This window comes from Octopus bimaculoides, chromosome 4 (genome assembly GCF_001194135.2).
Source record: "Octopus bimaculoides isolate UCB-OBI-ISO-001 chromosome 4, ASM119413v2, whole genome shotgun sequence".
NCBI lineage: Eukaryota > Metazoa > Mollusca > Cephalopoda > Octopoda > Octopodidae > Octopus > Octopus bimaculoides.
The window spans coordinates 22,212,133-22,223,426 of NC_068984.1; the positions used below are offsets into that span (position 1 = coordinate 22,212,133).

Consider the following 11,294-nt stretch of genomic DNA (forward strand, 5'->3'; position numbering starts at 1 on the left):
GCAGCAATGAAAGTAGCAGAGAAGAGACAGTAGCAGAGAAGGTTAACGTTCTTCAAGTAGAGGAATGACAGTGATAACAATTCCGATAATGCTTGTACTCATAATACTTCCTAAATATAGGCACAAGGCCAGAACTCTAAAGAAACCTGATTCTTTTGTACTCTGTTATCGACTAAAAGATGAATAAATGTCATTGCTAATTTGGTGAGAAAATATTACAACGCTTTTTTTCTCCAGCGCTCTAACGAATCTGCCAATCCAGTTTCCATTATGTTTAGGCTAATAATTGTTTCTTATATAGGGAAAAGGTTTAGTATTTGACACATTATTTTTTCAACTATACGGGATTGAAAGGCAACGTTTACTGCAGTGGGATTTGAATCCAGAATGTAAAAAGCCGTAATTTAGTACCGCTGTGCATTTTACCCGACACTCTTATAATTCCACAAACCCAAGACTTCTTATCATAACGATTGCTTTTAGTATGGGCACAAGGGTTGAAATTTGCGAGAGCGGTTCGTTAATTAAATCGAACCTGTACTTCACTGGTAATGTATTTCATCAAATCAGAATGAACGAAAAGCAAAGTTGACCTGAGTGGGTTTTCCGAACAAATATCACAAAGAATTTTTTCCATGCACTAAAAATTCAACCTATCCACCTTTTTCTTAGTGGTAATAATTGTCAACTATAGGCACAAGGCCTGAAACTTTTGGAGATATTACTAATCCAATTTTATCAACCTCAGGGCTCAACTGGTAATTACTTTATCGACACCGTAAGGATGAAAGGTAAAGACGACCACGGCGGGATTCGATCTCATAACGTAACGCTGATGTTGTCCGGCTTGCTAACCAGTCTGCTAGCTCGTTGCCTTTCTTGGTAGCAGCAAAGAAAACACTAACAAACGCAATACGAATACTAACACCAGCAACAGAGATAGTAGCGACAACCAAAGCATTGGTAATAATGATTGTAGTATTGACAATAGTATTAGTAGTGTAGTGCAGTTGTAATAATAGTTGTAACAGCAATGGTATACTATCAGCAGAATCAAGTGCTGATACAAATTGTGCAACTGCAACAACAATTGCAATGTGGATCATGCAATGCTGGATATGAAGCAACCACAGTAGTAGCAACAGCAGCAGCTGCAGCTGCAGCAACGGCAGCAGCTTATCTCGTGCAATCAAAATGCGATATCGATAAATCTACTTTGAAAATAAGTTGATTTATCAGTAGAGAAAAATTAGGTTAACGTTCTAGTCATTAGATTTGACAATCTGTTTCCACAGCAACGGCATCATCACTGAGTGATCGGGTGCTGCAACTTCTTGACAGCTCTTGGAGTGGAGCTTCATTGAGCTGAGTGCGAGTGATAAAGAGCTAGCATTACAAATAATAGAGGTGAGTGAAAAACTGATGGTGGCGTGTTCTTTAGATGAGAGTGAAAATTTGGGAAGAGAGACAAAGAGGGTAAGTGTGAAAGAAAGAGTGACATTCATTAAAAATGAAAGAGGAGCGAGAATGTAAGAGTGAGAGAGGTGGTAGTGATAGAGTTCAGATCTTGTTATTTATTCTTAGATTACCTCAGAGGAAACGCCTTCAAACAATGACCATCCTGCCTTTTTACGCATTTTCCCCACGGATTATATTATCCACGATTGTGCTTAAGTTATGATTTTTAACAGATGGGTATAAATGAAAAGGATTATGGGTAGAAAGAAAAGTATAAAAGACGACGTTAATTGACGTTGATAACGATCTTGTTCTTGGTGCGGTTGCTCTTACTACTGATGATGACGACATCGCTAATGCTGCTGCTGATGATGATGATTGTGATGATAATGATGAAAAAGAATGTAAATAGAAAAGAGATGACTGATAAGGAAATGAAAAAGCGAAAATCATATCAATATCAATATCATTATTTGTGACCGTGTGCCAATGATAAAAATCAATATCATCATTGTTGGATTAGTAGAATCGGTAGAGCGTAGGAATAAAGTACCTTGTGGTATTTAGTTACCTCTTTTTGCATGCTGAGTCCAATTCCCGTCGGTACCGTCTTTGCTTTTTTTCTTTTTTCAATGGCTGATTTTAAAAATTACTATTGAAATACTGGGTGCAATTTTCTATTCATGGCCTTCCCCACATTGTGAAGTCTTGTGGCTAGGATAAAAGCCATTATAGGAAGGGTATTAAAGCCAATATAGCAGCAGCGAGAGTGATACTCATGTACAAAATACGTAGGTTGTGGTGTCAGAGTTAAGGTGATGATTATATAAGTGCAAAATGCGTTCGTAAAACCCGGATAGGAGAAAAGGGACATGGTAATAAAGTTACAAACTGAACTTCCGTGAACCACGACGCATGCGTACTCGTCGATTCAGGACAGATGTGTGAAGCTTCCAGCAGCATTTTGAGAATAATGGTGGAAAGGGTAGACTTTAGTAACTACCTCGACGGCCTCGACTGAAAAGGCGAAGATTTGTATGAAAAACAGAAAAAAAAAAAAATCACATTTGATATTTGTGCGGAGAAGAGGGGAAATTGCTTGGTTTGGTTGGTCTGTGCTGAGAACTTTATGGATATATGCCAGACTTGTGCTCCACACTCTTGGCAAATGTCTATCGCGACTGGCAACAGACTGGAAACATTCCCAGTCATGTTAGCTGGGGAGTATTTGCGATGCTAAGGGAAGAACGAAGAGGATAACAGAGACAATTTCTTGTCCATAAATCTGTGGAATACCGAATTTCAGATCGGTCAAAGTAGGCAGAAAAAAATGGCGCTTGTTATAAGAATGTGGTAGGAAATGGACAGAACTGAATGACACCCGGCAATTCCGGCGAGACTAACCGAGTTGTACATTGTAGACAAAGTCATAATGCAAGCACTCGTGAAGGGTCCGAGCATTGCTCATTCCTTTTTTTCTGCCGAATAGCTGTTGTCACAAGCTATCGAACGATTCCATCGTAAAGATTGATCCACCACGCTCAGTTGATAAAGCTAAGAAGGCAATATTCCGCTGTCCGATGGTTATAACGCAGGAGATTGTATGGCCAACATGATCATGTAACATTATTTAATATCAACGGCCTATATCGTAGCCTCCCCTGCTGTGGAATACAACTGATGGTCTTGCAATTTCTGGCTGAACAATTTGCACCGATGATTTGCTTATAGTGAGAAAATATAAACTACAGGCTTCTGCATAGTTTTTGTTTGCAAAATTTGACCTACATGTTATTTGGTTAACCCTCAGTCATGGTAGATGGACAACTGTCTATGAGGTGTAGCGGATTTAATCCCTGAACTCCATAGCTGCAAAACGAACTTATTAAACACACAACCATACTTGCGCCTTTTAAACACATCAACGCTGCTTTTCCCTACACTTATCGATTTTACAATCTACATTCTATCTCTATGTCTATTTGGTCTCCTCACTTCCTACATTTTCATCTCTTTGCCTACCTTCGACGTGCGTTGACTCAATGCCAGCTTTATTGACTACCCTCCATATATCTCAACCTATCTATATCGGCTTACCTGTCTACCAACACACTCTGTTTTCTACCATTCTCACCTCTCTCTTTCTTTCTCTCACTCTCTCTTTCTCAATTTTATTTTTTGTTTCATTCTATAGCTATTTCTTTGGTCTACTTTCACAGATGTCTACATACATATATGCTTGTTTCTGTGTCAGTGTGCTTGCTTTTTGTTTGAATTCTGATTGCCATTGTCTCTTTCTTTCTTTCTCTCTCTCGCTCTCTCTCTCTGCCAATAACGTAAATAATTTTGCCTGTCTGAATGGCCATCGTAAACCACAATAAACTAACCTCACATCCTCTTCCACCGTCGCCACTCCCTAGTCACTTTCATATCCAAAAGTGCACCAGCATCTCGGTCATATTAATTTGCCATCTCCACACCCACACACAAGCACTACAATCACCCCCACCAGCTTCACCACCACCACTACCATCACTACCACTATCACCGGTGTTACCACCACCACTATATTGCTGCTTGGCCAACTGAATGTCTCTCATGTTCGATATCTTTACAACATCACTTTTTCGTTTGTTTCTTTGTTTTTGCATTCACATCTGAGGCGTCTGACCGCTGTCTGACTGAAATGTAACATTCAAAGACTTGATGTTTGGAAATAAAATTTCAAAAGAATTATTCTTCTGTCTACAAGCAAAGATTCTTTAAAGCAAGCATCTACCTATTGAATATGTCAAGTATTGAAGATGCATCATCTTCACCTGCTAGATATTCAGTTTCTTTCCTTAGGCAGTTCTTTTCTTATCTATGTTGCTATGGTTGAATGAATAAGAAGCGGTCATAGTGGTCACTATCCTGTAGTACTACATTAGACATTTCAGTATGATGTTTGTCAGTAATGTAGAGTGATGTATATCTAAGAAAATGTATCTCATATGTTAGTCTGATAAAAGCAAAAAATTATTTCGTGAGTGTACAAAGTAACCCTAGAGAGAAACTTATATTAACCACGGTCAAAAAATTAATCTCCAGCAGTCTAATCCATTTGTTAACCGATGTGAGTAACGTAGGATATTGAACAGAAGTAGTCTGATAGTAACTTAAATAGTATAGTAAGTGATTACAAATGAGATTTGGAAGCTACTGCCGTTGCCATTCTGATGTGACTTAGTAAACTAAAAATGAAATCACATCTTACATCATTGCACTCAACACAGGAACTAATGTAATAATTTCAAATTTTGGCACAAGGCCAGCAATTTCGGAGGAGGGCATAAGCCGATTACTTGGACCCTAGTGCTCAGCTCGATTCTTGCAGCTCACCGCCCTAGAGCAGCTTATATAATATTGGGAGAAAAGTATAACATCCTCCTTTTTTATATATTTTATTGTTCGTTAACGCTAAGTGGGACCTGAACGTGTAGATATGTGACAAAAAGTATTGCTGTTGTGAATATCATGCTTTTATTTCGATCAAGAGTATTCTAGATCTAATTGTGAAATAGCTTTCCATTTTTTTTTTGTTTTTTCATTTTTACAGCTGATAGATTGTAATTTGAGTGAGACTTTACTGTTCTTAAAGAGTTTTATATTAGCTTTATATATCATAGTATACATACTTCTGTATATATAGCATATATACTTCTGCAAACATTACCATAGAACGATAAAACTAATTATACGATATTGCTATGTAGAGTAATAGCTCAGACCAGTTTTCACTAGATGGATCCAGATATACAGAGTTAATTTCATTTCCGGAAAACACAAAATAATATGTGTCAACTTCGAAATCAACGTGTTAAATGTTCGTTATGCTTTAAATTATGTACCGACAGGTAACCTTACTTGATTTTACCAAACGTACCGTAGTTGATTTACCAGCAGTTGCGTTATGCCAGTTTTAATACAAAACTTAGTAGAAGGTGTTAATGATATTTCCCGGCTACCGATAACTATAAACTGACGTCAGAGTCTAGTAGAAACGAGGAAAATGAAACAAAATATATTAATATATACAAATAGAATATTTAACGAGAATTTATTAAAATAAGTTAATTTTTTATTTTTATTTTCTCACTTTCACACATTAAGCTGAGAAAGTAATTCCAAATACATAAATTATTATAAATAAATGAAATCTATTTAAATTTGGAAAATATTTCATTTGCTTGTACCTTTAATAAAATATGTTTCCAATCTGTTACAGGTTGAAGAACGAAGTAAGACAGTTATCAATATTTTTTTTTATGAATGTTGTTAATTTTAAGATATGTTCCTTATTAGGCGATCAAGATGCGATAATGACACGACCAAATATCTAAATTATCGCATGAACGATATTTAATAATCTAATATCTGTCACTGTAGCTGTCGCTCAAATTTCAAATTTATCAGGCGTATGGTTAAGATGTTTACTTCGCAACCATATGGTTTCGGTACAGTTCTACTAAGTGGTGCCTCTGTGAGAGAATTTGGTAGACGGAAATTGTGTGAAAACGTTCTTTCTATATATATATATATATATATATATATATATATATGTATATATAACATTTTTGAATACATCAACGATAACATCTTGAAAAGGAAAGAGTTTTATTTTTAATTTCATAGCTGTGTGTGTGTGTGTAACATTAATATAAGTTGAATGTACAATAAAAACTTACGGTTTTATTTTCATTAAAATATAGCGACTATAGGGCAAAAACCACTCAACTCTATTTAGCGTCTCTGACAATCACTCTCTCCTCCTCCGTTTTTTTTTTATTTTAGTTTCCCTCCTCTACCAGCAAGAGAAACGTAAAACACGTTGCGTTTTATTATATGTAAGATGTGTACGTGTGTATATATGGGTCTCCTCTACCGACTCAAAACCGATGTTGGCTTGCTTATGTCCATGTTATCTAGTGGATCGCCAAAAGAGACGATAGAATAAATACAAGACTTCAAAAGCGTACAAGTGTTGATTTGATAGATTAATCCTAAAAGGTGATGTTCCAATCTGATCACAGATCAATGACCGAAACAAGTAAAAGAATAAGAGAGGAACATTTCTCGACATAGAGATATTTGCTGCTAAAGAAGAGGTAAAAGCCTGGAGGGGAAACTAAATAATTCGAAAATAAGAAGAAAATGAAGTAATAAAAGATAAAAACCAACGATCTTTGGAAAGAAAGAAATTTTCTCGTAGTAGGTTTCCTAAAAACTTTATAGGAATTATTTTAGATTAAGAAAAGAAGCCAAATATTAGAAAGATAAAAAGAAAGATTATAGATTCTGCGAGAGAAGAAATATTTCACACGCACACACACGCACGCGCGCACAGACGCACGCGCACACACACGCACGCGCGCACGCACGCACGCACGCACGCACGCACGCACACACACACCCACACACACACACACACTAATAACAGCTTCTCTAATGAAACTTAAAGCCTAACCCTTATCAGCTCACAAATATTATGATTCGTAATGATGGAAAATGATTGGCTGCCTCCTTCAGTGTCAAACTTGTTTTGTTTCTGATGAGGCTATTATAGAAATTCTCAACACTTCACGCTTTAGTACCAATTATATGTATTAGATCTTGTGAAGATTTTACTAAATGTTTAAGTTCGATTACCGTATGGAACGGAAAAAAAAGATTCTGTCCTTTTGGGTGCGGACAGCACTGTCATAAGTCATGAGCACGCTGGGTAATTATCTTGGGATTTCGGGTGTCTAGGGATCTATTTCTAATCAACATAGCTGTGACTTGCTGTCAATAAATACGTATACTATAGGACTCAGTGCACTGATATGCCCCTGAGCCTATAATACTGCAAACAGGGCATTTGATGAAGGCCCTTCGGCGGAGATTTGGATCCAAATATTGTTCATTAAATTTCCCCAAATTGCAGAATTCTGTATGATTATTCTTTAATAATCGATTGTTTATACAATCAGAATGTCATTTGTTCAACCGGAATTAAATTTTAGCAGATATTCTAAAGATGTCATTGGCAGTAGAGTTGTAAGGAGAGAGATTATAAAAATAAAAAAAAGGAAAGAGAAGACAAACAGAACGCATCAACAAAATTGATCTAATATTGATTTTAAAATGATGATATTGACGTTTTGAAATTATAATCGTGAGGTGATTCTCTTAATTAATCGCACATATATTCAGATAATCTTTTCTACTTATTTTCGTTACTTAATTTTCTATTTTTATGGGTAGCGTTTCTCGAGATCCTATCTTTTATTGTCAAATATATTCTAATTCTCTTCGGTACATGTTAGATTTACAATTATCCAAATCTTTATGATTATATCTTTAAGTATTAACTAAATGGCTGTTAATGAATGAAACTTATTTGCTTTCAGAGTTAAAAGATCAGCAATGAGAAAAGAAACGGAGCTGAGACGACGAGCAAGAGTAGGTAGGCGACAGATATATGCAAATAGCTGAAATGATCGCTGGAAAATACTACCATTGATAGACGCAGTGATGTACCACGTCTTTCTTACGTATTTCTTCATTGTACAGCCAAGGCCGAATAATTAAAAGTTCACATCACAGGCATTTAGTTTCACGTTCAATTGCTCTAAGAAATGTAATGAATCACTAATATAATGAATTGTGAAATTGGAAACATAAACGAGAATGGGACTCGTAAATGTGTGTGTGTGTGTGTGTGTGTGTGTGTGTGTGTGTGTGTGTGTGTGTGTGTGTGTGTGTGTGTGTGTGTGTGTGTGTGTGTGAGTTTGAGTGTGAGTGTGTGTGCCAGAGATGATTTGTTTGTATCCCCGTAACGTAGCGATTGGTCTTAAGAGAACGATAGAATATGTACTAGACTTCAAAATAAACGTTGGAGTAGATTTGATCGATTAAACTCTTCACACAGAAAGAATGGCTATGGTCCAATGACTGAAACAAGTGTGTGTGTGTGTGTGTGTGTGTATAAATATATATATACATACTTAGAGAGAGAGAGACGGTGATGGAGAGAAAGAGGGTAGAGAGGGAAAGAGAAAGATAAATAAATACAAGCGTGTATATATATATATATATATATCTGGTCTTCGAAACGTCTAGATAGAATAGAGACAGCTGATGAAGGGATATTCCAAGGGGCTTTCCGTTTTCCTATGTGTTCGTTCCGTTGTCTGTAGTTTATTGTTCTAACGTCCTGTACCCTGATATGCATGTATATACACATGTAGATGTAAGTATGTACATATATGTGTGTATACATGTATATATATTCTTTGTATTATTATATATATAACAAAAGGGGGGCATTAATTAATTCATTAAGATGGGAAATAAGTAAGTAAATATTATTTTATTTTAATCCCGAAACGCGTTTGTAGCTAATCTGAGACGTCTGGATTCGTCATTTTATTCTTTTTTTGCCTACGTAAAAAAGTGTGTTACTGTCTGGGAGATCTCTACGGTAGCAGAAAAGGCATTTTTAACTCCTATTTCTAAATTCAGTGCGTGGGGAAGCAATTAGCTGACCCCTGATTATAATTATATATATATATATATATATATATATATATATATATATATATATATATACACATGCATAAATATATATATATGTAAACTTACATATGTATATATATATATATGCTTATATACATATATACTAAGATATATATGCATACATATATATATACATGCATGCACACACATACATATATATATACATGCATGCATGCATATATACATGCATACATATATATACAAACAGACATACACAAATATATATTGATTCACGCGAACGTTTGGACCAATTTCAAAAAGAAACATAGTGAATGGGGAAGGTGTAACTTTCTCAGCCCACATATGGAAGATTACTTTGAAGATTTCACATATCGAATTATTGAAGCACAGAACACACACACACACACACACACACACACACACACACACACACACACACACACACATTCTCTTTCTCATATGCATACATTCATAGAAAAAATTGCAAGTGAGATAAAACGAAAGCAAATGTGTGTGCACACCCGCAGATATTCTCTGACATACAAACTCTGGCGACCGCGCATACTTGGCTTAAGGAGAAATAAAACACAACGGGTGACGTATTGAATAAATGTTATATGCATGCCGCCATGACTTTTATTTTATGTATGCACTAACAGACACGCACACATATCCCTCCCTCCATCTATCCATCTATAAATAGATACATACATACTTACAAACATGGACAAAAAGTGAGAGGGAGACATAGAGAATGTCATACACGCGCACACATTAACACACACACACACACACACACACACACATACGAATTACGATTAAATCATTAATAGAGAGAAGTTTGTCCATTTTAGCCGATTATCTGAGATAACTAATGGTGGTGTTAATACTTATGTGTGCTATATGGGAAATATTCTATAAACAACGTTTCCACATAAAACATGTAAATACATATTTTGCAAAAACATTTAACATTATATTAAAATAAGAAAACTATATAATCTGTAAATTAAGACAGGTGTCTTTTCCGCGACACCAGGCAATGGGAGGCAGTCGAAGTGGTTTACACATGTGGCTAGCTGTAAGTACAAGTCATCGGAAAGATTCAAAAACATCGAAACGCATCTCGTGTTATCGCTCGCCGCTGCTGTTGCGACTTTTTTCTCCCTCCGATATTGTTTTTAACACAATATGTCAGTATGTCGCTAAGAATAGTATCTCAAGACGAATATCACAGTAACCGACCTACCAACGGTGTATATACATTAAGGATAATGCATAGACGACTACTTCACTTACCAGTGTTACATGACTAATAAACTTCATACCAACTTAGGTGGGATAAAGATATATGTGGTAACTTGACATTTTGAGCGAGTAGAGTTGGTGAGATGACTCAGGAGGGACTAAGTCAGCAACAGGTAGGTTATTAGCATTATCAATAAGCTTAAACTGTAGCATAGTTTAACGGCCTGACTCGAAGAGTTGGCCGAGTTTCATTTGTTCACCTTACCTTACAAAAGCTATTTCTGGATAACGAGTCCTCTTAATGGTTTCACGATGTCGATAAAACTGCTGAGCCTTTAGTTACGTAATTTAACCAATTCCTTAATTCCTCCGTTTTTGTGCTACCTTATTTATCGCTTCATAGCGATTTTTCGATGTTTAGTTAATATGGAAACAAATCATGATTTTCTTCAATACGGATAGTATTACTGCAGAGGCGCTAATGAGAAGATCGCTTCGTCACTACTTCTTCATGGATATCTCTTGCAACTTTCTTGTCCCAACAGATGATCACATAGAATTTGCAATCAATATCATATTTCAAAAGAAATGCTGTAAGTTTCTCCTTAGCTTTGTATATATCCAGAACTAATGGCTTCTTTGCACAATGCTCCTTACAACTTTCCTAACTATTTCTTCCTTATTTGTAGCAATATTTGGTTCAAATATAGAAACTCGGACTTATTTTCGAATTAATGGTCTTGAAGCTGTAATGTAAAATAGCGACTGATGCAAATTTTCCTAAGAGCTGCAACGCCAAAAACGGGGCAGCACAATACAGTGCAAGATATCGACAGAGGTCCACATAGATAGTCACCCTCTTAAATCAGATTTGGTCTGGTTAATTTGATATCTGGCTTAACGTGATATATTTTAGCAAGAGTGTTGTGCGTGTGTATTTGAGTATACATATATATATATTCTCTCTCTGTCTTTTACTATGTGTATTATATGAATATATAATGTGTGTGTATATGTGTGTGTGTGTG

At 36.0% G+C, this 11,294-nt stretch overlaps 1 protein-coding gene across 1 annotated transcript in view; it reads right to left on the reverse strand.

Moving 5' to 3' along the window:
- The window catches only part of LOC106882109 (tetraspanin-8-like), a 701,753-nt gene that overhangs the window by 626,879 nt on the left and 63,580 nt on the right, over positions 1–11,294 (reverse strand). The window lies entirely within an intron of this gene.